The sequence below is a fragment of the Myotis nattereri genome (assembly GCF_964212035.1).
Source record: "Myotis nattereri genome assembly, chromosome: 15".
Classification (NCBI taxonomy): domain Eukaryota; kingdom Metazoa; phylum Chordata; class Mammalia; order Chiroptera; family Vespertilionidae; genus Myotis; species Myotis nattereri.
The window spans coordinates 55,104,465-55,127,220 of record NC_138090.1 but is presented as its reverse complement, the minus strand read 5'-3'; the positions used below and the strand labels follow the sequence as shown (position 1 = coordinate 55,127,220).

The 22,756-nt window shown below is 52.9% G+C and overlaps 2 pseudogenes across 2 annotated transcripts; both read right to left on the bottom strand.

The window, feature by feature from the left end:
- On the bottom strand, positions 1 to 20,824 carry LOC308530717 (leukocyte immunoglobulin-like receptor subfamily A member 6; annotated as a pseudogene). Its single transcript has 9 exons — positions 20,646 to 20,824; positions 20,198 to 20,482; positions 3,936 to 4,238; positions 3,425 to 3,721; positions 2,875 to 3,177; positions 2,547 to 2,597; positions 1,158 to 1,265; positions 529 to 587; positions 1 to 450 (listed from the first exon to the last, which is right to left on the bottom strand). The product of its transcript is annotated as a leukocyte immunoglobulin-like receptor subfamily A member 6 (transcript).
- On the bottom strand, positions 6,920 to 9,461 carry LOC308531374 (leukocyte immunoglobulin-like receptor subfamily A member 6; annotated as a pseudogene). The gene is made up of 6 exons: positions 9,398 to 9,461; positions 9,054 to 9,089; positions 8,604 to 8,891; positions 8,156 to 8,458; positions 7,654 to 7,935; positions 6,920 to 7,068 (listed from the first exon to the last, which is right to left on the bottom strand). The product of its transcript is annotated as a leukocyte immunoglobulin-like receptor subfamily A member 6 (transcript).
- Positions 20,825 to 22,756: the final 1,932 nt, after the last annotated feature.

Below are 22,756 nucleotides of genomic sequence, written 5' to 3'. Positions count from 1 at the left end.
AAGGTTCTTAATTTTATTATTTCATAGGTTTGATGTGTCGTATTTACATTACAATTCCAGTTAAAACATTCACTTGTTTTTGTTCACACATTGATTCTTGGGAAGTCTGTTGCCTTGATTTCCAAATGTAGAGACATTGGCTTATCTTTGACTATAGAATAAGGTAAATCCTCAAGATTCCCAGGGGCACCTCAGGTATCCACGGTGCATGGGAAACTAGCCGAATGTCACTGGGGGCAGCTTTCCTGCCTACTGGGGTCCCTGCAGGCCCCCTCCCTGGAGTGTGGGGTCTGGGTCCTTCCTGGGCTAGTGAATGGCTAGAGCAGCGTACACACTGGGCTCTTCTGAGGGCTCCTGTGATGGGGAGGATGGGGGTGCACTCGTTTGTTGTCTAATGGCCAAGAGGTTCAGCTGCGCGTAGGTCACATCCTGGGGGGCATTGGATGCAGCCTGGAGCAGGGGGAGAGAGAGGGATGAAACATGGTTGGGGTTTGAGAAGCCTTGGGGCCTGGGGAGGATGGGACCCACCTGACTGTCCATCTGTCTGTCCTCTTCTGCTTGTCTGTCCTTCATGTCCAAACATTCCCCTGATAGGAAAGAAAGAGAGGTGGTCATTCCCTGCCTGAGTCTTGATGTTGAGCAGTTCACCTGGCTGTACAGACTCCCTGGGGGCCTTCATGCTGCCTGATCTGCTGGAGAGAGACAGTGAGACAGAACAGCGACTCCTTGATTTCACTGTTGAAATCCTCCTGTCAATTATCCTCATGTTGCCAGATCCAGCTATAAATTAAAAAGATCACACACCATGACCAAGGAGGACTTTCTCTGGAGATGCAAGGATGGTTCAATATTCGCAAATCAATAAACGTGGTACACCACATAAACAAAATGAAGGATAAAAATCACATGACCTTATCAATAGATTCTGAAAAAGCACTTGTGAGAATGATTCTTATTCATGAGGTTGAAAAGGATGAAAGATGACCTTACCTCTGTCCATGTGTGCGGACAGGGAGTGTATTCTTCCTAGGTTTTCTGATTTGAGATTCTGGAGAAATCTTTTTTGCAGCTCAGCTTCCCCATCTATTTGATTTTCTTGTGGCAGGTGCTCTAAGCTCCACATTGTGTGACCCAGAATCACCCCCTTCCGTACTCACCTGAGGTCCTGCCTTTGCTCTGACGCCGATGTCGGAGGAGAAGGAAGAGAAGAAGGGAGAGCAGGAGGACCAAGCCCACTAAGACAGCTATCCAGTACCATTTGAGACCTAGGACAATAGTGACCTCATGAATGAGCAATGATGCTGTTTAATGATCACCTACTGTGTGCGAGGCACATGCTAGGGTCTGTCATTTATCTCCTCTCAGCTCAGAGCAGTCATGCACCAGGAATTGCTGACCCACCACCCACTACACTGAGGCTCAGTCATGCCCCAGGTCATCCAACCTGGAGGGGGCGGGACGGGACTGGAACCCAGGACTGTGGGTTCCTTGTGCTGTCCTCATGAAAACCCCTCCCCGCCTCCCAGGTGGACAGCAGATTTGTGCTCTGGGCTCCTCCTCTGCAGGGGCCTGTCCAGCTCTCATCTGGAGCTGAGGGTCCTTCCTCATTATCCGCCCCCAGCACAGCAGGGACAGGAGGGGCAGGGTGTGGGGTGGACTCTGAGTCTCTCCTGGATCCCTCTCCACTCACAGGTCTCTGACAGCCCCCTAGGAAAGTCAGGCTGGACTGGGGGCTCTGACTTCCTGAGCTCTGTGAGGCCCTTATGTCACCTCATCTCCCAGCAGCCTGTGAGCAGGATGGGACCAGGGATGAGCAGACAGGAACCCGACACTCAGAGTAGAGAAGGAACCACCCAGCCCCACAGCAGGAGCAGCAGAGCCAGGAGCTGCACCAGGGCTGATCCACCCTGTTCCCTCCTCTGAGCTGAGCCTGAGCTGAGGGGTAGGACTGGGTTCCCGGACCCTTGTCCTGCCTGTCCCTCCCTGTGCAGTGTCACCATCACTGAGACAGAGGGGACAGCCCCATAACATCACATCTTGGGGCCTTCCCTGTGAGGCCCCCATCTCCCAGGGCTCAGGGCCAGAGCTGACAGGAAATCTGAGCTCTGGACAAGGATTTTCTCCTTTTGCCCTGAGGCCCATATAAGGGTAGAGCGTGTCCAAGTGAGAGACTCCAGAGGCACCCGAACCCCTTAGAGCTCAGTCCCCGTCCCCACATGGAGGAACCCACCACCTCTGCACAGAGACCTTCACACACCGTGGGTGGGAGGGACTTATCCTCAGAGCCTCCTGGGTTCAAGATGGGGCAGGAGGGGTGGGGGCTGTCAACTCCCCACATGAGCTCAGCTCCCCCTCCCCAGCCTGTGCCCCCACATCTCCCTCTGCCATGACCACACCACCCATCAAGTGCCTCAGACTCTGGGACTCCCAGCCCCCTTGGGACACAAGCCCATCCTTGAGAATCTGGATCACTGGATCCCCTGACAGACTCTTAGGACTTGCTGGGTGGGCTGTGCTGCCTCTGAGCAGAGATCCCCGGGACTCACCAGCTGTGGAGGTGGGCCCTGTGGGTGAGGACTTGGGGCCTCCAGAGGATCCTGAAAATGAGGACAGGAAGAGGGTGAGCGGCTTGGCTGAGCCTGGACCCCATTTCACACAGACACCCTCTTACATCTGTGCTGTGGCCCCTGAGGCCCTCCCACTGCTTCAGTATCCAGGTGAGGGGGAGGGGGTGGATGGGGTGGGAGGGCCTCTAAGGAAAAGATCTCCTAGGGGTGACTATCCCAAGAGCCCCTCACTTCCTTTCAGCTCATAATCCTTACGGGGAGAGTTCTCTGAGTTGACAGCTCAGCAGACAGGGTCAGGGGCCCTCACCTGAGACCAGGAGCTCCAGGGGCTTACTGGGGAGAGACAGCAGGAAGGGGGAGGAGCTGTGTGAGCTGTAGCACCTGTAGGTGCCCCCATGGGCTGAGGTCACAGGGCTCATGGAGAACTCTGCCTGGTACCGCTGAGCTCGGTACTTTGATCTCAGACACAGGGGCGGATCGGCTGCCCCCTCCTTGGACAGAAGGAACGTGTCCCTTGGGCTCTGTGACTGACACAGCAGGGTCACGTTCTCTCCTGAGGCCACCCCAGGGCCTGGCTGCACCAAGAGGGTGGGTGTGTCAGGCAGGTGTCCTAGAGAGATAGAGGGACGGTGAGGGCTTCCTGCCCACCTTGTTCAGACCTTAGAGTCACCAGGCCTCTCTCTGAGGACTCTCCTCTCTTTCTGTTTCTCTGAGTCTCCCCCTGTACCCTCCCACCCCCTCCCTCTCATCTATCTCCCTCCCTGGGGCCTGCACTTTCATTCTGGCCTGACCACTCTAGACTCCCAGCAGGGCCTGTGCAGATTCTGGGTCCCTGAGTGAACCCACTGGCTCCTCACCTGCCACCAGGATTTCCAGGGGGTCACTGGGGGCTGACCACTCAGAGGAGAGGTTGTATCCACCGTAGCATCTGTACCGGCCCCCGTGGGAGCTGCTCACAGTGTCCAGGGGGAAGTGGGTCTGAGAGATCCCAGCCTGGGGCTGCAGGACAAGGCTCTGGGGGAGGTCCCTTCCCTCCTCCTTGTGCAGAGCGAATCTGTCATAGCCGACATCAGAGCGACACTGGAGGGTCAGGCTCTGTCCAGAGGCCACGATGGGGCCCTGCTGGCTCAGGAGGGAGGGCTTCCAAGAGGCACCTTGGGAGACCAGACATGAGTTACAGGGGCTGCTCCTCCCATAAACCCCTTCTCATCTCCTGGACTCCAGGTCCTACTTTCTCTCTCTGTCTCTGGCCCAGGAGACCCTGTACTCCCCTCACCCCACCTTCTCACATGGGCCTCCCCTCACAGCAAAGATGTCAAAAACCTGGCTGGTAACTCCATCCATGGATGGATCAATAATGCGACTCACCTGAAACCAGGAGCTGCAAGGGGTCACTTGCTGGTGACCACACCAGTGGTGTGCTCCTGTAGCAGCCATAGCATCTGAACGTCCACGTGTGGCTGGGGTTCACGGGGCCCACAGGGAACAAGGCCTCAAACTGCCCACTGGGCTGTCGCTGTGAGTCCAGGGTCCAGGAGAGCCTGTGATCTCCTTCCTTAGTCAGAATGAACCTGCCAAATCCCTGCCCTGAGCCACACTGTAGGGTCACATTCCCTCCTGAGGGCACGACAGGGCTGGGCAGGGCTGAGAGGCTGGGTTTGCTGTAGGATCCTAGGAGAGGAGGAGGCAGCATGTTAAATGGGCTCACACCTCCCTCATGTCCCCCAGGGCTGGGCTGTGGGAGGGAGACACCCTGAGAGCAGACCCCCTTTCTGAGGGCTGAGCCTGAGGCTGGGACCCCTGAGTGTCCTCTCACCTGTCACCACCAGCTCCAGGGGGTCACTGGGTTCTGACCAGCCATCAGGGCTGAGAGAGTAACAGCGAAATATCCCAACATTAAGCTCCGTCATGTGTGTGATGGAGAACTTGGCCTTGTCCCCGGGCTCCTGTGGCTTCTCTCTTTTCCATGGTGCTGGGCTTCCCTCTTTATCCAGACGGTACTCCTCAGCCCCTGGGGTCCCCTGACAGGAGATAGTCAGGCGACTCCCCTGGGGGATCACAGGGCCTGGCTCAGCCCAGAGGGTGGGTTTGGGGAAGGTCCCTAGAGAAAACAAGAGGCTACATTACAAAGGCCTTCCCCACCTGCATCCCACAGCTCAGCCTAAGACACTCTTATTATATTTCATCCACCCTAGCCTCACCTCTACTGGGGACAGGACCTTGAGCTGACAGCTCAGCAAACAGGGTTAGGGGACACTCATCTGAGACCAGGAGCGCCAGGGGCTCACTGGGGAGAGACAGCAGGAAGGGGGAGGAGCTGTGTGAGCTGTAGCACCTGTAGGTGCCCCCGTGGGCTGAGGTCACAGGGCTCATGGAGAACTCCACCTGGAACTGCTGAGCTCGGTGCTCTGATCTCAGACACAGGGGGGGATCGGCTGCCCCCTCCTTGGACAGAAGGAACGTGTCCCTCGGGCTCTGTGACTGACACAGAAGGGTCACGTTCTCTCCTGAGGCCACCCTGGGGTCTGGCTGCATGGAGAGGGAGGGTCTGTCAGACAGCCATCCTAGAGAGAGGGATGGAGGGTGAGGGCTGCCTGCCCACCTTGTTCTGCCCTGAGAGTCACCAGGCCTCTCTCTGAGGACCCTCCTTTCTGTCTGTCTCTGTCTCTCTGAGTCTCCACCTCTCCCCTCCCACCCCTGTCTCTCTCTGTCTCTCTCCATCCTTGGGGCCTGCACTGTCATTCTGGCCTCACCACCTGAGACCCCCAGCAGGGTCCGTGCAGATCTACGTGCCTGGTTGAATCCACTGGATCCAAACCTGCCACCAGGATATCAAGGGCGTAACTGGACCAACCACTCAAAGAAAAGGTTCTTCCTAGTCTAGCATATATACCCCCCACTCCGGTCAGCCTCTCTGAGTGTCCAGGGGGAAGTGGGCCTGGGGCTGCAGGACAAGGCTCTGGGGGAGGTCCCGTTCTCCCTCTTTGCGCAGAGAGAATCTGTCATAGCCGACATCAGAGCGACACTGGAGGGTCAGGCTCTGTCCAGAGGCCACGATGGGGCCCTGCTGGGTCAGGAGGGAAGGCTTCCCAGACTCACCTGGGGAGACCAGACATGAATTACAGGGGCTACTCCTCCCATTGCCCCATTCTCCTGGCCTCATTGTCTTTCTCTGTGACTCTGGCTCAAGAGCCCTTGTGCTCCCCTCACCCTCTCATATGGGGCTGCATTCAAATTAATGACCCTAATAACACCCCAGTATTTGTTTCCTGAATCAATGGAAGGGACAATAATGGGCCTTACCTGAGACCAGGAGCTCCAGGGGGTCACTCGGGTGTGACCACACCTGGGGCCTGTACCTGTCATAGCCATAGCATCTAAATGGCCCTCTGTCGCTGGGGGTCACGGGGCCCATGGAGAACAGAGCCTGGAACTGACTCTTGGGCTGTCTCCATGAGTCCAGGGTCCAGGAGAGCCTGTGATCTCCTTCCTTAGTCAGAATGAACCTGTCAAATCCCTTCCATGAGCCACACTGGAGGGTCACGTTCCCTCCTGAGGTCACGACAGGGCTGGGCAGGGCTGAGAGGCTGGGTTTGCTGTAGGATCCTAGGAGAGGAGGAGGCAGCATGTTAAATGGGCTCACACCTCCCTCACGTCCCCCAGGGCTGGGCTGTGAGAGGGAGACACCCTGAGAGCAGACCCCCTTCCTTAGGGTAGAGCCTGAGGCTGGGACCCCTGAGTGTCCTCTCACCTGTCACCACCAGCTCCAGGGGGTCACTGGGCTCTGACCAGCCAGCAGGGCTGCGATAGTAACAGCGATATATCCCTGCATCATGCGCTGTCATGTGTGGGATGGAGAACATCACCTTGTCCCCGGGCTCCAGTGGCTTCTCTCTTTTCCATGGTGCGGGGCTTCCCTCTTTATACAGACGGTACTCCTCAGCCCCTGGGGTCCCCTCACAGGAGATGGTCAGGGGCTTCTCCCGTGGGATCACTGGTCCTGGCTCAGCCCAGAGGGTGGGTTTGGGAGAGGTCCCTGGAGAAAACAAGAGGCTGCATTAAAAGGCCTTCCCCACCTGCATCCCACAGCTCAGCCCAAGACACTCTTATTGTATATCATCCACCCTAGCCTCACCTCTCCTGGTGACAGGGCCCTCAATGACTGAGCTCAGAAAGGACAGGGTCAGGGGCCCCTCACCTGAGACCAGGAGCTCCAGGGGCTCACTGGGGAGTGACAACAGGAAGGGGGAGGGGCTGAGTGAACTGTAGCACCTGTAGGTGCCCCCGTGGGCTGAGGTCACAGGGCTCATGAAGAACTCCGCCTGGAACTGCCCAGCTCTGTGCATTGATCTCTAGACAGAGGGGATATCGGCTGCCCACTCCTTGGTCAGAAGGAAAGTGTCTCTTGGGCTCTGTGACTGACACAGCAGGGTCACGTTCTCTCCTGAGGCCACCCTGCGGCCTGGCTGCACTGAGAGGGAGGGTGTGTCAGACAGGTGTCCTAGAGAGAGGGAGGGAGGGTGAGGGCTGCCTTCCCACCTTGTATGTTAAATATATACTAGAGGCCCAGTGTGTGAAATCACAAGAGATCCAGAACCTGCCAGCAGAACCCCAGACCCGCCTCGCCGCAAGACCCATCAATGCACCTCCTGTGCATTACGGCCACTGGCCTTTTATAATGTAGATCGGTTTCAGAGAGGAAAGGAGAGGGACAGAGTGATGGAAACATCAATGATGAGAAAGAAGATATGATCAGCTTCCTCATGCATGCCCGTACCTGGGGATTGAGCTGGCAACCCGGGCATGCAACCTCACCTGCAATTGAACTGCGACCTCCTGGTTCATAGGTTCAGCTGGGTGGGCTGCCCACCTTGTTCTGCCCTGAGAGTCACCAGGCCTCTCTCTGAGGACCCTCCTCTGTCTGTCTCCGTTTCTCTGAGTCTCCCCCTCTCCCCTCCCACTCCCTGTCTCTCTCTGTCTCTCCCTCCCTGGGGCCCTGCACTTTCTTTCTGGCCTCACCACCTGAGACCCTCTGCAGGGGCCTGTGCAGAGTCTGGGTCCCTGAGTGAACCCACTGGCTCCTCACCTGCCACCAGGATGTCTAGAGGGGGTTACTGGGCCAAACACTCAAAGAAAAGGTTGTTCCTACTCTAGCACATGTACCCGCCCCCCTGTCAGCCTCTCTGAGTGTCAAGAGGAAATGGGCCTGAGAGAGCCCAGCCTAAGCTCTGGGGGACGTTCCATCCCCACTCTTTGGACAGAGCGAATCTGTCATAGCCGACATCACAGCGGCACTGGAGGGTCAGGCTCTGTCCAGAGGCCATGATGGAGCCCTGCTGGCTCAGGAGGGAGGGCTTCCCAGAGTCACCTGGGGAGACCAGACGAGAATTACTGGGGCTGCTCCTCCCACAAAACCCTGCTCCTGGCCTAGCCTCCCGGTCTCACTGTCTCTCTCTGTGTCTCTTGCCCAGGAGCCCTTGTGATGTCCTGACCTCACCCTCTCACATGGGGATCAACCCAAAGTAATGACCCTAATAACACCCCAGTTTGGTGCCAGAATCAATGGAAGGGATAATAATGTGACTTACCTGAGACCAGGAGCTCCAGGGGGTCACTGGGTTGTGAGCACATGTGGGGCTTGTCCCTGGAACAGCCATAGCATCTGAATGTCCCACTGTGGCTGGAGTTCACTGGGCCCACAGGGAACAGGGCCTGGGACTGCCCACTGAGGTGTGTCTGTGAGTCCAGGGCCCAGGAGAGCCTGTGGTCTCCTTCCTTAGTCAGAATGAACCTGTCAAATCCCTCCCATGAGCCACACTTGAGGGTCACGTTCCCTCCTGAGGTCACCACAGGGCTGGGCCTGGCTGAGAGGCTGGGTCTGCTGTAGGTTCCTAGGAAAGGAGGGGGCAGTGTGTTACATGGGCTAAGACTTCCCTAATTTCCCCCTGCGCTGGGCTGTGAGAGGGAGACACCCTGAGAGCAGAACCCCTTCCTGAGGGCAGAGCCTGAGGCTGGGACCCCTGAGTGTCTTCTCACCTATCGTCACCACCAGCTCCAGGGGGTCACTGCGCTCTGACCAGCCATCAGGGCTGTGATAGTAACAGCGATATCTCCCAACACCACTCTCTGTCAGGCTTGTGATGCTGAACGCGTCCTTGTCCACCAGAGGCAGCGGTTTCACTCTGCACCAGGGTGATGTGCTTCCCTCTTTCTCAAAACAGAACTGCTGGGACTCCAAAGTCCCCTGACACCAGATGGTCACGGGGCTTCCCCAGGGCATCACAGAGGCTGGCTCAGCCCAGAGGGTGGGTTTGAGGAGGGTCCCTGGAAGGAAAGCAGAGGCTGCATGACCAAGACCTTCCCCACCGTCATTTCCTAGCTTAGTGCTAGAACCTCCTCTATCACCTCAACCCAGCACCTGTGTGCTCCCTCCTGAGCCCCAGCGGTGAAGTAAGAGGAGGGACATGGAGCCTGGGGAGGACTCACCTGCCCGCACGTGGATCCGCTGGCCCAGACTCAGCCCTGGAAGAGAGTGTCGGTGAGAGATTTGCACCCGGATGTCTGAGCTGATTCCCTTCCCATCAGGGACCCATCCACTTGAGCTGCCTGAGCCTGAGGTTCCCCATGAACAAGAGGATGAAGCTGCCCCTCCTTCTCCCCCTCCCCGTGTCCACAACTGACCGAGGCAGAGAAGAGCAGAGAGGATGGAAGCCATGGCGTCTGCTCTGAGGGCTCCTGCTCTGCAGATGGAGGAAGCCTGAGCCTGCAGAACAGAGTCTCACAGGATGTGACGAGTTAAAGGCTGTTGCAACCCTTCAGGGTTACCACACCCCACAGCAAGGAGTCAGCCCCGCCCTGGGCCTGGCACTGGATCTCCCCAGAATGAGGGCTCATGGGGCGTCCAGGTTTCAGGAGGCTGGTCAGCAGTGTCTGAGGTCTCACCTGAGCCTCAGGGTCTCATGTGTCTGATGGTCTGACTCCTGCTCAGGGAGGGCGGGACCCAGGTTCTGGTCCTGACTCAGCCCCTGAGAGTCTGGCTCTGAACAGCCCAATGGGACACCCGACCACGGCTCTTGAGGGAGCTCATTTATGAAAGATTCTGCTGAGCAGATTCCCAGGGGCCTCAGCATTTCCTCGACTTTCCCTGGTTCAAGGGTCCTGGTAGGTTACATCCCTGCCCACCCTTTGTGTTTCCTGCCTTTTTCATGTTCCTTATTCAGTGTAAGTATTGGTACCAACCCTGTGGTTTGATGCATATTTATTTCTTCAATGACTTATAAAGCTCAGCACCTTTTATTTAAAAATTTGTTTTGTTACTCCTCACCTGAGGATATTATTTCCAATGATTTTTAGAGAGGATGGAAGGGAGAGAGGGATGAGAGAGAGAAACATCAATGTGAGAGACGTCAATAGGTTGCATCCCACATGAGGGCCATGGTCAAAACTGCAACCAAGGCACATGCCCTTGACCTGGAAGTAAACCTGTGACTCTTCGGTGGTCAGGCTGATGTGCTAACCACTGAGAAACACCAGCCAAGACAGCTCATCACTTTAAACAAAGTCACTGCACATTTGCATGTCAATATCAGTTGCGTGTTAAGTTTTTGCTTGCTTCTCTATTGCTCTCTGCTGCCACATAACAACTTGTACATGTTTCCTAATGATCTGAATGCCAGTCCGTGGTCTCATTTTGACATCGCAAATATCTATCGTCTTCACTGTCTCACTGGCGTCTATAAGGAACAGAAGTTCTTCATCTTAGTGGATCCACTGTGTCCATGTCCCCCCTGAGTTCATGTTCTTGTGTACACATCGATGAAAAATGTGTCTCCCACATACTAGTAAGATAGTTTCCCCTTTTTCTTTTGCAAAAGAAAAAGTAGTTGGTTTCTTTTTCACATTTTGATCTGTCGCCCATCTAACATTGATTATTGTAAATGGAGGAGGCAGGTAAGAAGTTCACTGTGTCCCACAGACTCACCCACTGGCCCAGCACCACCTGATGGAAAGGCCGTGACCTCTCCGCAGCCCGGCAAAGGTCTGTCATGATCAAGGTGACTCCACGCGAGGGGTCTGACCTGGAGTCTTCCTTCTGCTCCTTTGGACAAGGCGTCTCTGCTTTTCAATTTCTCAAAACACCAACATCTCCATCTGCATTGAATGGCTGGTTTCATTTCCTCCATATCTCAGGCCAGAAAAATTCTCATCATCTTTGTTGGGGAGGCTTTTGTTTTGCTGAGAAGTCAAGGGAGGAAGTAGCCTGCTCAAGTGCCCTTCAGCCACTCAGATGGTAGCGCCACAACTGATATTTAATGTGTCTGTGTGTGCTATGCCTTGGTACAGGATTCTCATGAATGTTGTTCTTGTCTGAGTCCTGATGAGTCTCCACAGTTTGAAGAGGAGAGTGACACCCGGCCTCAAAGGTGCTCTGAAGGGGCAGAAATGACTCGATGATTGTCCCCCAGGACATGAAGAGCGCCCGCTGCTCACAGACAGAAAGTCAGGGGGAGCCTGTGTGAGACGTAGGACCTGCATCCCAGGGCCAGGAGGAGGCGCTGAGCTGCCTGTGGGAGCAGATGCATCTTGCACAGCCCCCAGGCTCCTCCCTCCCCAACTCCTGGGCTCTCTGTCCTGAGGGCCCCTTGGTGTCTCCAGTCAACAAGGCAGGGAGGGAGGTCACCTTCACACCCTCATGGCAACAGTCATGTCCACCACCTTCCTGAGCTCTGAGCTCCACACCCTCACTCCCTTCTCCAGTTCACGCTCCACATCTGCCCTTGCAACTCCTTTTCAGAAGCTGTTTATGCCTAAAACCCTTCCATGGTCCTCACTGTCTTCAGGGTGAGTCCAGGTTCTTCCTTCTGAACTCAAGGCTGATCACGATCATCCAGATGTGACCCTCCCACCTCACCTCTCACTTCTACTTCCCTCAGACAGATGGGTATAGCTGCCCATGAACACACACATATCCACACACTCACACACTATCACACATACACTCTCACACACATATATACTCACACTCATACACCTGGATACTCACACACACATAAGCATACATATTTAAGCACTCTTAGATACATACACTCACACATACACACTCACATCCATATATGCTCACACAGGCTCACACACACTCATGTCTACATACTGTTACACACATATTCACTCATGCACACATATCCACTCTCATTACTAGTCACACAACTCTTACAGGGATAAGTGATCACAAACATACATACTCAGACACTCACACACATATACATTCACACACATGTACACAGTCACACTAAAATACCAGAACACATATACACTCAAACACTACACACTCACACATACACACCTACTGACACATATATAGGCCCATTCAAACACACACAATAATACACTCACACCCAAAACATACAAATAAACCTTCACACACACACACACACACACACAACTCTCAAACATTCACATATGTATTCATACAGCCCACATATATATAGACTCACCCACACTCACACACACATACACATTTATGCAAACACTTATACTCTCACACATATACTCACACACATAACACACACAAACACAAATGGTTTTTTCTTTTTTCATTTCATAGGTTTGATGTGTAGTATTTACATTATCATTTAATCTAAAATATTCACTTCTGTTTTGGATCACACATTGATTATTGCAAAGCCTGTTGATTTATTTCCAAAATGTAAGGAATACATTTGGGAAATAAATGTATTCTTTTTTGGTCTAGGAGGTTAGGAGAGGAGGGAGCTCTGTTCAGATGGGCTCAGGGGGCCCCGTGAGGGGCCACGATGTGGTCCTAACCCAAGTTGTGTGTTGGGGGAGGGGAGGAGGTTCGCGGGATGAGTTAGGTTGGAGGAGGCATTGGCCTCACTTGGGCTGGAGAGTGTAGCTCAGCCTGATCAGCAGCAGCATGAAGTACTGGGTGGAGATCCTGGATGTGGCTGGAGTCAGGGGGTACCTGTGGACAGGCTTTGTGCAGGGGATGGTCAGTGACAGGTATGTTTGGGGCCATGAGAATGAAACACCTCAGCCAAGAGTGAGTGTCTGGAGGAGGCCAGAAGGAGCTGATGTGGTCACACCAACGAGCTGTCCTGGGTCTTCGCCTGAGCTTGTCTGTGGGGAGAACTGGGTCACAGGAAGGAGAACCGGAAGCCAGAATGCTGGGATTGGTTCAGTGTGAGACAGAAAGGGGAGAATGGAGGGCTCCTCATCTCTCCATCATGACTGCCTGCAGGCGACAACGGGGCTGTATCCAGGTTGCTGACCCCAAGAGGAACAGGAGGCCTGGGGGATGTTACAAAACTGTCAGCTCACCCACAGAGGCAACCAGCACTAGCCTCCAGGCCTGGGTGTGAGCTGCTGCTTCTCCCTATCACTTCCTCCCTCTGACTTCCTCGTCTCTGTGAGCAGAGCTCCTGCTCTCCATCCCTCTCCATCAAACCTGTGCTGTCCTTTCTGCCTCCTCACCACCTCTTGTTCCCCAGACTGTACCTCTTTGTCTAATGCTGTTTATTCCATCTCTATGCTTTGGGTAGAAGATTGTGTTGGAGACAAAACCCAGGTTGTAATCTAAGAACTGGAGACACGTTTATTGAGCCTCTATTTTGAGCCAGTCCTTGTCCTCTTCCTCTTTGCCTGTTGGGCAAAATTGTGAAACCTCACTTCTGAGGGTTGTTCTGAGGATCAGCAGTGCCTGAGTCATGAAGAACACGAATCGGTTGTTAATTTCTTTCTTTTTTAAAAAAGTATATTTTTATTGATTTCAGAGAGGAAGGGAGATGGAGAGAGATAGAAACATCAATGATAAGAGAGAATCATTGATCGGACGCCTCCTGCAAGCCCCACACTGAGGATGGAATCCACAACCCAGGCATGTGCTCCGACCAGGAATAGAACCATGACTTCCTGGTTTAGAGGTCTACACTCAACCACTGAGCCACAACTGCCAGAAATCCGCTGTCATTTTCAGACCTGATGAAGGTGTGTGTATGGGAGGCGTGTGGTGGGAAGGGATATTTGGAGGCCACATGTATATCCCCCAAGCCTACAAGGTGAATCAGAAGCTGTAGTGCATCCTTGGTTGAATGGCAGATGAGCGCAGACAAAAGGATACAGGGATGGTGGGTCTCATTTTGGATCCTAGACTCAGCCCCAGTCAGGAGTGAAGGTGGAAATTTAATGAGTGTGTTGGTCCTAAGCACTAAAGCACTTAGGGCACCTCTGACCTGGTGGGAGTCCTGCTCCTATAAAACTCTACGGACACAAGTGGGGCAACCTCCAAGGTATAAGGGAGCTGTAGGGAACCATGCGTGTTTCACTTGCATTTATTTTTATTGAAGCAACAGTCACATAACATACAATTGGGCCTTTTGAAATATGAAATTCAATAGAATGCAGTAAATGCACAATGTCTCAATGACAACATCTATCTTGTTCACGAAAGTTTTAAACTCCCCCTACCAAAAAAACACAAATGAACAAATAAAAAAATAACACAAGCAGACAGCCCATCTCCCAGCTGTTCTCCTGGTCAACCCCAGACAAACCAGTCTGATTTCTGTTTCTATGGGTTTCCTTCTCCTTGACATTTTGCAGAAATGAAATCACACAAAACCTGATTCCCTTTTGTGTCCTGATTCTTTCCCTGAGCTGCATTATTATGATGTTTTCCCACTATGGACCAGGTACCTGTCCTTTGTTCTTTATGGTTTAAACTAATCCCAGGGTTGTGAAGACACCTCATTTTGTTGGGATGGATGTGACGCAGCATGAAGGCGTGTATAGATGTGAATCTGAACCAGCCATGTGGGACCGACCCTCACGTCACAGGGTGAGAACAGAAGGGCAATGAAGGAGAGTGACCAAGGACAGGGAGGGAGGGAGAGCACCCAGATGGGTGGAGGAGGCGTCCTCGACAGGGACATGGCCCACGTTCTCCTGCACCCAGACCTCACCTACCACATCTACCCCCCTGGACATTCTCAGCAGACAGATTCCCCAACTATGGTCCCCACTTTCCTTCAGCACCTCCTGGGATGCTCAGATGGGCTCCAAGGCTCCCCCTCTGAACGGTGCGTTGTTCCCTCTGTGTTCACATCCTGGCTGCATCGAGGGTCCTTATGGGGTTGTTTCGAGCCTCAAATAGCAGCACCCCGAGCACCACCAGGACCAAGCCAGCCACGCCCATCCGGATGAGATTCTCCACTGTGTAGTCTTGGGGATGGAAAAATAAGAATTGTGGGTAAAGAAGTCTCAGAGGTCAGGGCAGACCCTAATCTCCAGGATTTTGATGTTCAACCTGGGCTCCCACCTCCCCTTGACATCAGTGTCCCTCTGATGTCTGAACTCTGCACGTGCTCTGAGTCACCTTGATCAGAGTCAGCCGTGCCCAAGAACTGAGGATGAGTATGAAATGGTCTCAATTCAGGAATAGCTAAGAGCTGTGTGTTCTGTGTTCAGTCAGTGGATCAAGACCCCGTGAGCTTATTCCCCTACAGCTGAGAGATCCCACCTTCTCAACAGCTGGGGACCCAAGGTCCATGGAGGAGCGGTTGGTGTCAGGGGCTCCTGCATCTCAGGAGCAGGAAGGGGTGAAAGTCTGGGCTGGGTGTCCTTCCCCCCACCCCGCCCAGGCCCCTCCTCTCAGGGTCTGCTATGTTCATCTTCACTTGAAGTTGTTCATCTACTGATTCTTTTATTAACTCACCTTATTTTACAATAACAAATACCTACAGTGGTAGATATATTTTCCAGATGAAAAGTATGGGAATGTGGAAGGTAATCATGTGATATTTTTTTAAACTCAAAAGACAACTAAGGTCAAAACCAAGGAAGTCCACATTTCTGGTTCAAATTTAAATCACTGAGAAAATCCCCCTAATTTAAATATTTACTGAGAACCAAAAGCAGGAAATTAGGTCAATCTCTTACCCCATTTTTATATGAATCCCATGATGGAAACAGAAATTATGGCTTTTCCCTCATTACAGTGATCCATGCATTAACTCTAAATGTCAGCTCCACAATTCAGAAAATGCACATGGATGATCCGAGTCACTCAGTTGCGTTAATATGCAAGTGGGTGACGCTAAGAAGTCTCTGTAATGTGTGTCATGTGGTTACAATCAGAGAAAAGATAATTAGGAGGAGATGTGTGTCTGCCAGGAAAAGAGAGCATTCCTAGTAAACCCCAATGAAACAGAAGAACGGATTGGAACAAAGCGACCAATAGTGCTTTCAATATAAAATGTAGAATTCTTTTTTTTTTAATTTATTGCTTAAAGTATTACAAAGGGTATTACATATGTGTCCATTTTATCCCCCCGCCCTAGACAGTCCCTTAGCCTCCCCTATCCCCCAGTGTCTTATGTCCATTGGTTATGCTTATATGCATGCATACAAGTCCTTTAGTTGATCTCTTTAAAATGTAGAATTCTTAATGGGTTTGCCATGACATAAGGTTGGGTGTGAATTAAGCTGTTTTCCAAAGGGAAACTCTGGAACATTTTAATCCCTCATTTCATTGTATTAAGTGTGGAGTGAGAAAAGTAGGTATGCAATTGGGAATAAAGAAGTGACATTTCCTTGGCCTGGTGGGGATTATAATTTTATCAGCATGTTGGAGGGATCAACTGAAAAACAGTCCACAGGGAGAGAGTCTTTAGGAGGCTAACAGGTCATGAGATAACTATGCCCAAACCAAGAGCTTTCCGATGTGCACTTACTACCATTTAGAAAATGTACAGGAATCAAACAGCTTTCTCACAAATTACAATGTGAGAGGTGCAATTCTCTAAGTGGGCTGGGCATTTACACAGTTTTGCAAAGAGCTGTCACGTGCTTCTAAGGTTCATGCATAAAGCTGATTTGAAAATGTGTGAATGTAGACTTTATATAAACGAGAAGTTATTCTTCATTAAAAAATGTCTGAATTTAACCTGCTCCCAATGAAAAGAGGAATAGAATGTTTATATTTCTATCTGGACTCCATATAATATCATTTAAATTGTGAGCTTATAGACTGAAGTATTGCCTGAAGGTTCTCTAAAAAAGAGCCATAATGGACCCGTGTGCACAGAGACGCTGAGCAGAGGGGAATGCACAGAGTCTGGGCGGAGGCCCCAGGTCCCCATGAGCCCTGCAGGGTCCCTCCTTGTTCTCAGGTGAGCACCGAGGGCCTGGAGGCCTCCAGGTGAGCACAGGGGGCCGTGCCGTGTGGTGCCCACAGGCAGGATGCTTCTCTATAGGGGAGTGTCCAGTGGGGCTGGGACCACAGGGACCCAGATTCTGAGATGATTGTCAGGAGGTGAGTAGTGGTGGTGGTGGAGGGGCCGGGGTTGTGATCTCTGCACAGACTAATCACATTCCTGCTCATTTCGCTCACATCTCACTTGCCCTCCTGCCGGGAGCCGGTCCATACTTGCTGTTTCAAGGGACCTGGCATATATGGCATACTGTTCTTAATATGTTTGCTCACCTTCTTGGCACTATGTGTTTTAACCAAGGTCTCTGAGAAAGGTGGTTTCCCCAGGTAGGGATTTTCCCCTGAAGTTAGGGAGGGAATAAAACCTCTTAACTAAGTGCCAGGCGGGTAATTAATCACTTTAACTACGAACAATCATCCTTAAGCTACATAATCTTTACTCCCTGGAATGGAGATAAGAAACTCCCTAACCTTTGTAATAGAGATTGATAGGATTGAATCAACTGGTATAAATACAGATGTAAGAAGACAGAACGAAGAGAGACAGAACCAGGAGGCACAGAACCTACACAGAACGTTCTCTAGAGACAGAAGAACTTCGCTGGAGAGAACATGGCAAAAGATCCTGGACAGAAACTGGCCTCAGAACCTAGAGACAGAACGTAGCGAGAGAACATGGCAAAAGATCCTGGACTGAACCTGACTACAGAAATTGGCAAGAGAACCTGACTAGAACCTGGTGACTGAACCTGGCTGGAGAACCTAGCGAGGGAACATGGCTACAGAACCTGGCTGGAGAACCTGGAGAACCTAGCAAGAGAACATGGACACAGAACCTGGCTGGAGATCAGAAGCAGAACCTCTCTGGAGATCCAGACCAGAACTTGGCTGGAGATCCTGGCTAGAGATCCTGGCTAGGCTGCTGATCAACTGAAGGCTGACTCCGTGTCATTCCTTCTTCAACGACTCCGTCCACACCTTTGGGGACCCCTGGACCTGCTGGGGTTGGACCCCGGCACCCTCCCTCCTCTTCTCTCTGTTGAGGTTCAGAAGTGGGGTCCAGGAGTGGGAGGTCCTGTCTGTCTCATAGGCTCTCTCATGGGCTGGAACCTGCTCTATGGAACTTCCTCCACCTCCTTGTTTATTACTGTCACCCACTCTCCTAGGAACAGGGCCCTGAGCTGACTGAGCACAGAAAGGACGGGGTCAGGGCTCCTCACCTGAGACCACCAGCTCCAGGGGGTCGCTGGGCTGTGACAGCAGGTAGGGGGAGGTGCTGTTTGAGCCATAGCACCTGTAGGTCCCCTGGTGGCCTGAGCTCACAGGACTGAGGGTGAAGGTGGCCTGAGAGGGTGCAGACGTGTCCTGCAGATGGAGGTGCTGGGGAGGGTCCAGTGACCCCTCCCTGTGCAGGTGGAAGGTGTCAAACCAGATCTCAGACCCACACTGCAGGGTCACGGTCACTCCCCTGGGCACTGAGGGTCCCGGCTGGGCTGAGAGGGAGGGTTTCCTGTACATTCCTGGGGAGAGGAAGGTTGCGATGTGTAGAGAGCCACCCTCCCCTCGCGCCATTGACCCTGAGCTGAGGGACCTTGTCCTTCTCCAGAGACTCTGTCTGTGACCCCTCTCAGCTCCTCTCAGTCCCCCTGGGGGGGGTGGGGTGTCTTTTTATCTCCTTTTAACACCTTTCTCACCCTCTCCCTCCTTCAGCAGATGGAAAGGGCCCCATGTGAACCATGAGCTACAGGAGAGGGACACGTTCCCTCCTGAGGCCACCACAGGGCTTGGCTGGGCTGACAGGGAGGGTGCACCATCCACTCCTGAGGGAGGAGAAAGGGTCTGTGTTAAAGGGACCATCACCCTCATGCCCCAGGTGTGTTCTGTGTGGGGTGAGGTCCCTCTGAGGGCACACTTTATTCCCTCTGCCTGTGACCTGGAGCCCACAGTGAGGAGGGTCCTGGTGTCTCCCTTACCTGTCACCACCAGGAGCAGGGGGTCACCCAACTCTGAGAGTATGTCTCCAGTGCTGTAATATGCGCACTGGTACAGCCCTGCGTGGGATGGGGTCGTGGCTTCAATGAGGAAACTGGCCTTGTTGCTGGAGTCCTTTGGGGTCTTCGTATCCAAGGGCTCAGAGACCCTGTCATTATACAGAACGTAGACACTAGCCTGCAGAGACCCCTGACACCAGATGGTCACAGGGCTCCCCTTGCTGACGACGGGGCCTGGGTCAGCCCAGATGGAGGGTTTGGGGACGTCTCCTGGAAAGGAATCAGGCATGAAAGGTCCTGGGGAGTCCTCATCCCCTCATGACGTCATGAATGAGGAAAGGTTGCCGTGTAATGAGCACCTACTGTGTGTGAGGCACATGCTGGTGTCTGTCACTCATCTCCTCTCACCTCACAGCAGTCATGCACCAGGGATTGCTGACCCACAACCCATTTCTGACGCTCAGAGAGATTAATCACGTGCCCCATATCACCCAGCCTTGATGGGGCCGGTCTGGGACTGGGACCCAGGACTGTGGATTTCCTGTGCTGTTCTCACATTGCCCGTGCCCGCACCCCCCAGGAGGACACCAGCTTCGTACTCTGGGCTCCTCCTCTGCAGGGGCCTGTCCACATCTCATCTGGAGCTGAGGGTTCTTCCTCATTATCCGCCCCCAACACAGCAGTGACAGCGAGGGGCTGGGTGAAAGGCAGAGTGAGGGGTGGACTGGATCCATCCCCACCCACAGGGCCCTGATGCCCCCTTGGGAAGAAGCTTGGGCTGCTCCTCCCATAAACCCCCTTCTCCTGTCCTGGCACACAGGACTCACTGTCTCTCTGTGTGTCTTTGACACAGTGGCCCCTGTACTTCCCTCCTCACCCACTCACAGGGGTGTTTCCTCCCAGCAAAGATGCCAATAATGTATCTGGAGCCTAAATCCATGGATGGGGCAATAATGGGACTCACCTGAGACCAGGAGCTCCAGGGGTTCACTGGGTTGTGACCACACCTGTGGTCTGTTCCTGTAACAGCCATAGCATCTGAACCTCCACCTGTGGCTGGGGGTCACGGGGCCCACAGGGAACAGGGCCTGGAACCGCCCACTGTGCTGTGTCTGGGAGTCCAGGGTCCAGGAGAGCCTGTGATCTCCTTCCTTAGTCAGAATGAACCTGTCAAATCCCTGCCCTGAGCCACAGTGGAGGGTCACCTTCCCTCCTGAAGTCACAACAGGACTGGGCAGGGCTGAGAGGCTGGGTTTGCTGTAGGATCCTAGGGGAGGAGGAGGCAGCAGGTTAAATGGGGTTGAACCTCCCTCATGTCCCCCAGGGTTGGGCTGTGAGAGGGAGACACCCTGAGAGCGCACCCCCTTCCTGAGGGCAGAGCCTGAGACTGGAACCCCTGAGTGTCCTCTCACCTGTCACCACCAGCTCCAGGGGGTCGCTGCGCTCTGACCAGCCTGAAGGACTGTAAAAGTAACAGCGATATATCCCTGCATCATGCTCTGTCATGTGTGTGATGGATAACTTGGCCTTGTCCACGGGCTCCTGTGGCTCCTCTCTTCTCCATGGTGTTGGGCTTCCCTCTTTATCCAGACAGTACTCCTCAGCCCCTGGGGTCCCCTGACACCAGATGGTCACCGGGCTCCCAGAAGGGATCACAGGGCCTGGCTCAGCCCAGACAGTAGGTTTGGGAAGGGGCCCTGGAAGGAAACCAGAAGCTGGGTTAGAAGGCATTACCCACCCCCACATTTCTAAGATGCCCCACATCCATTAACCCAGAACCACTGTTCTCCATCCCCAGATGCACAGGTTGTAACCCCTTGTCCCCAGTGAGAGGAACCTGGGAACCCTGGGGAGACTCACCTGACTGCACTGGGGTCCTGAGGCCCACACTCAGCCCTGGAAGAGAGTCCCTGTGAGAGATTTGCCCTGAACCCTGAGCAGCACCCTCCTCCCCATGAGTCCTGGGGTCCTGACAGACCAGAGTCCCCTCCCCGTCCCATCTCACCGAGGCAGAGCAGGGCCCTGAGGGAGGGGGTCATGGCGTCTTCTCCCGGAGGCCTCAGCTGAGCAGATGGAGGAGGCCACGGTGCTAGTAGGGTGGACAGACAAATGCATGGGTGATGGTCACTTGGAGGCTGACTCTGCCTGTCATGGGGTTGTCACTCCAGTAGCCTAGAGGCGAGGGCCCAGCCTCTCTCTAGCAGCCTGACTCTCCTTTTCATGGCGAAGCAGAAAATAGACCCAGAGCCTCCCTCCTGAGATGCCTCTTGCAGGTGAGGTGACCCAGGGCACGACCTTCCCTGTCAGAGCCTCCCCCACGGGGTCTCCTCCCACCTCAGCCCATCCATCAGCACCTCACTGTCATCCTCACCATGGACAGTGCCACCTGGGCCCTGGAGACGCTTCAGGAAGACGTGGGTCCCTGTGGCCTGCAGAGCCCAGATCAGCAGGGACACGCTCACCCTCTCAATGCACAGCTCAGGGCGATGTCACTGTGATAGTGAGCACTGAGGGGAAACACAGAACAAATAAGGGAAGGAAACAGGTCCCTTCTATGGCCCCAGATTGTAGCTTTCTCTCTATCACACCCCCTCTATGGACTTCTCCTTTTTCTTGCAATGACATCCACCCAAGTTTCCTGGAAATACGATATGGCTCATTCCTGCCTCCACAGTGATCCTTGTTCCTTAAGCAGAGCTGTCCCCTCATCCTGTCCTCCTCTCTTCAGCTTTTGGGGTCAGTAAGGGGTCCAGTGCTCTGATGTTGGGGACAAAGCTCATATTTAAATTTTTCACTATCCTTTATGGTCTGTGTAACTTGAGCCGTACTGGCCAATCTCTGCACTTTGGATTCCTGGTATGAATCACGTAGGCATGACACCAAATTCTCAGAGTGTTGTGGGATCAGTGGTGTCTGGGATGTGGGCAAGATCAGCCCTTGATAATTTGCAGACCTGATTAAGATGTGTGGGATGAGACATAAGAGGATCAAGGTGTCTCACTTCACAGTCAAAATGAGGGATGGGTGTGTCCACTCAAGAGCCCTCATCTGTTCCTACTTCTGAGAAATAATATTTCTAAAAGATGCAGCCACACTCAATGCAGTGGAAGTGAAATGAGAATTCCCCAAACAGAGAGGGAACCACAACAAATAAAAGGGATCAAGCGAGTGGCCACTGGTGACCACAAGTGATCATCTGTGAGGAGTTCTCCACCTCCGTGTGGACAGGAGAGGGACAACAGGGCTGTCAAGGAAGGGAGGGGATAGGGCACAGGTGATAGATGTGTTGCCCCATTTCTCATGCTTGAGGATGAGCATTGAGGCATCTCTATGCACTGACTCAGCCCAGGAACAGCATTGAACCGTGTGTGTGTGTGTGTGTGTGTGTGTGTGTGTGTGTGTGTGTGTGTAACAAATTCAATCCAGCCTAGTCCAACAGGAGTGTCTGTCCAGGTGTGAGTGTGAGGCTCACATTGGAGCCATCCCTGCTGGGCACATTACAGTCAAAAGCTGAGTTTGGGAGAGTGGATGCTACAACTCACCATCCCCTTCACATTCCAACATCAGGTGATCCCTGGGATTAACTCTCTGTGGAGAATCAGGTATGAGTGTCTACAAGAAATAGATGTCAACAAGTAATCTAATTTGAAAAATAATGCTAAGAAGGGCTGCCTACAGAGTCTTTAATGCAGGTAGTCATATAAGAGACAACAGAACACTAGGAATATAAGAAACGCATTTTAATCAAAGATTGTTGAAATGACAGAAACAATGAAGGCGAAAGTTGAATTATTGGAACAACCCCAGGGCTTATATGATAAAAGTGTAGAGAATTTTGGAAAGGCATTACTTAAATAACATAGAGGTAAAATGGAATAAAAATACAAACGTGATTTGATATAACACTCTCAAATATTTTGTTTTCACCCAGGAGAAGATACAGCTGAAGATACAATAACAAAATTGGAAAA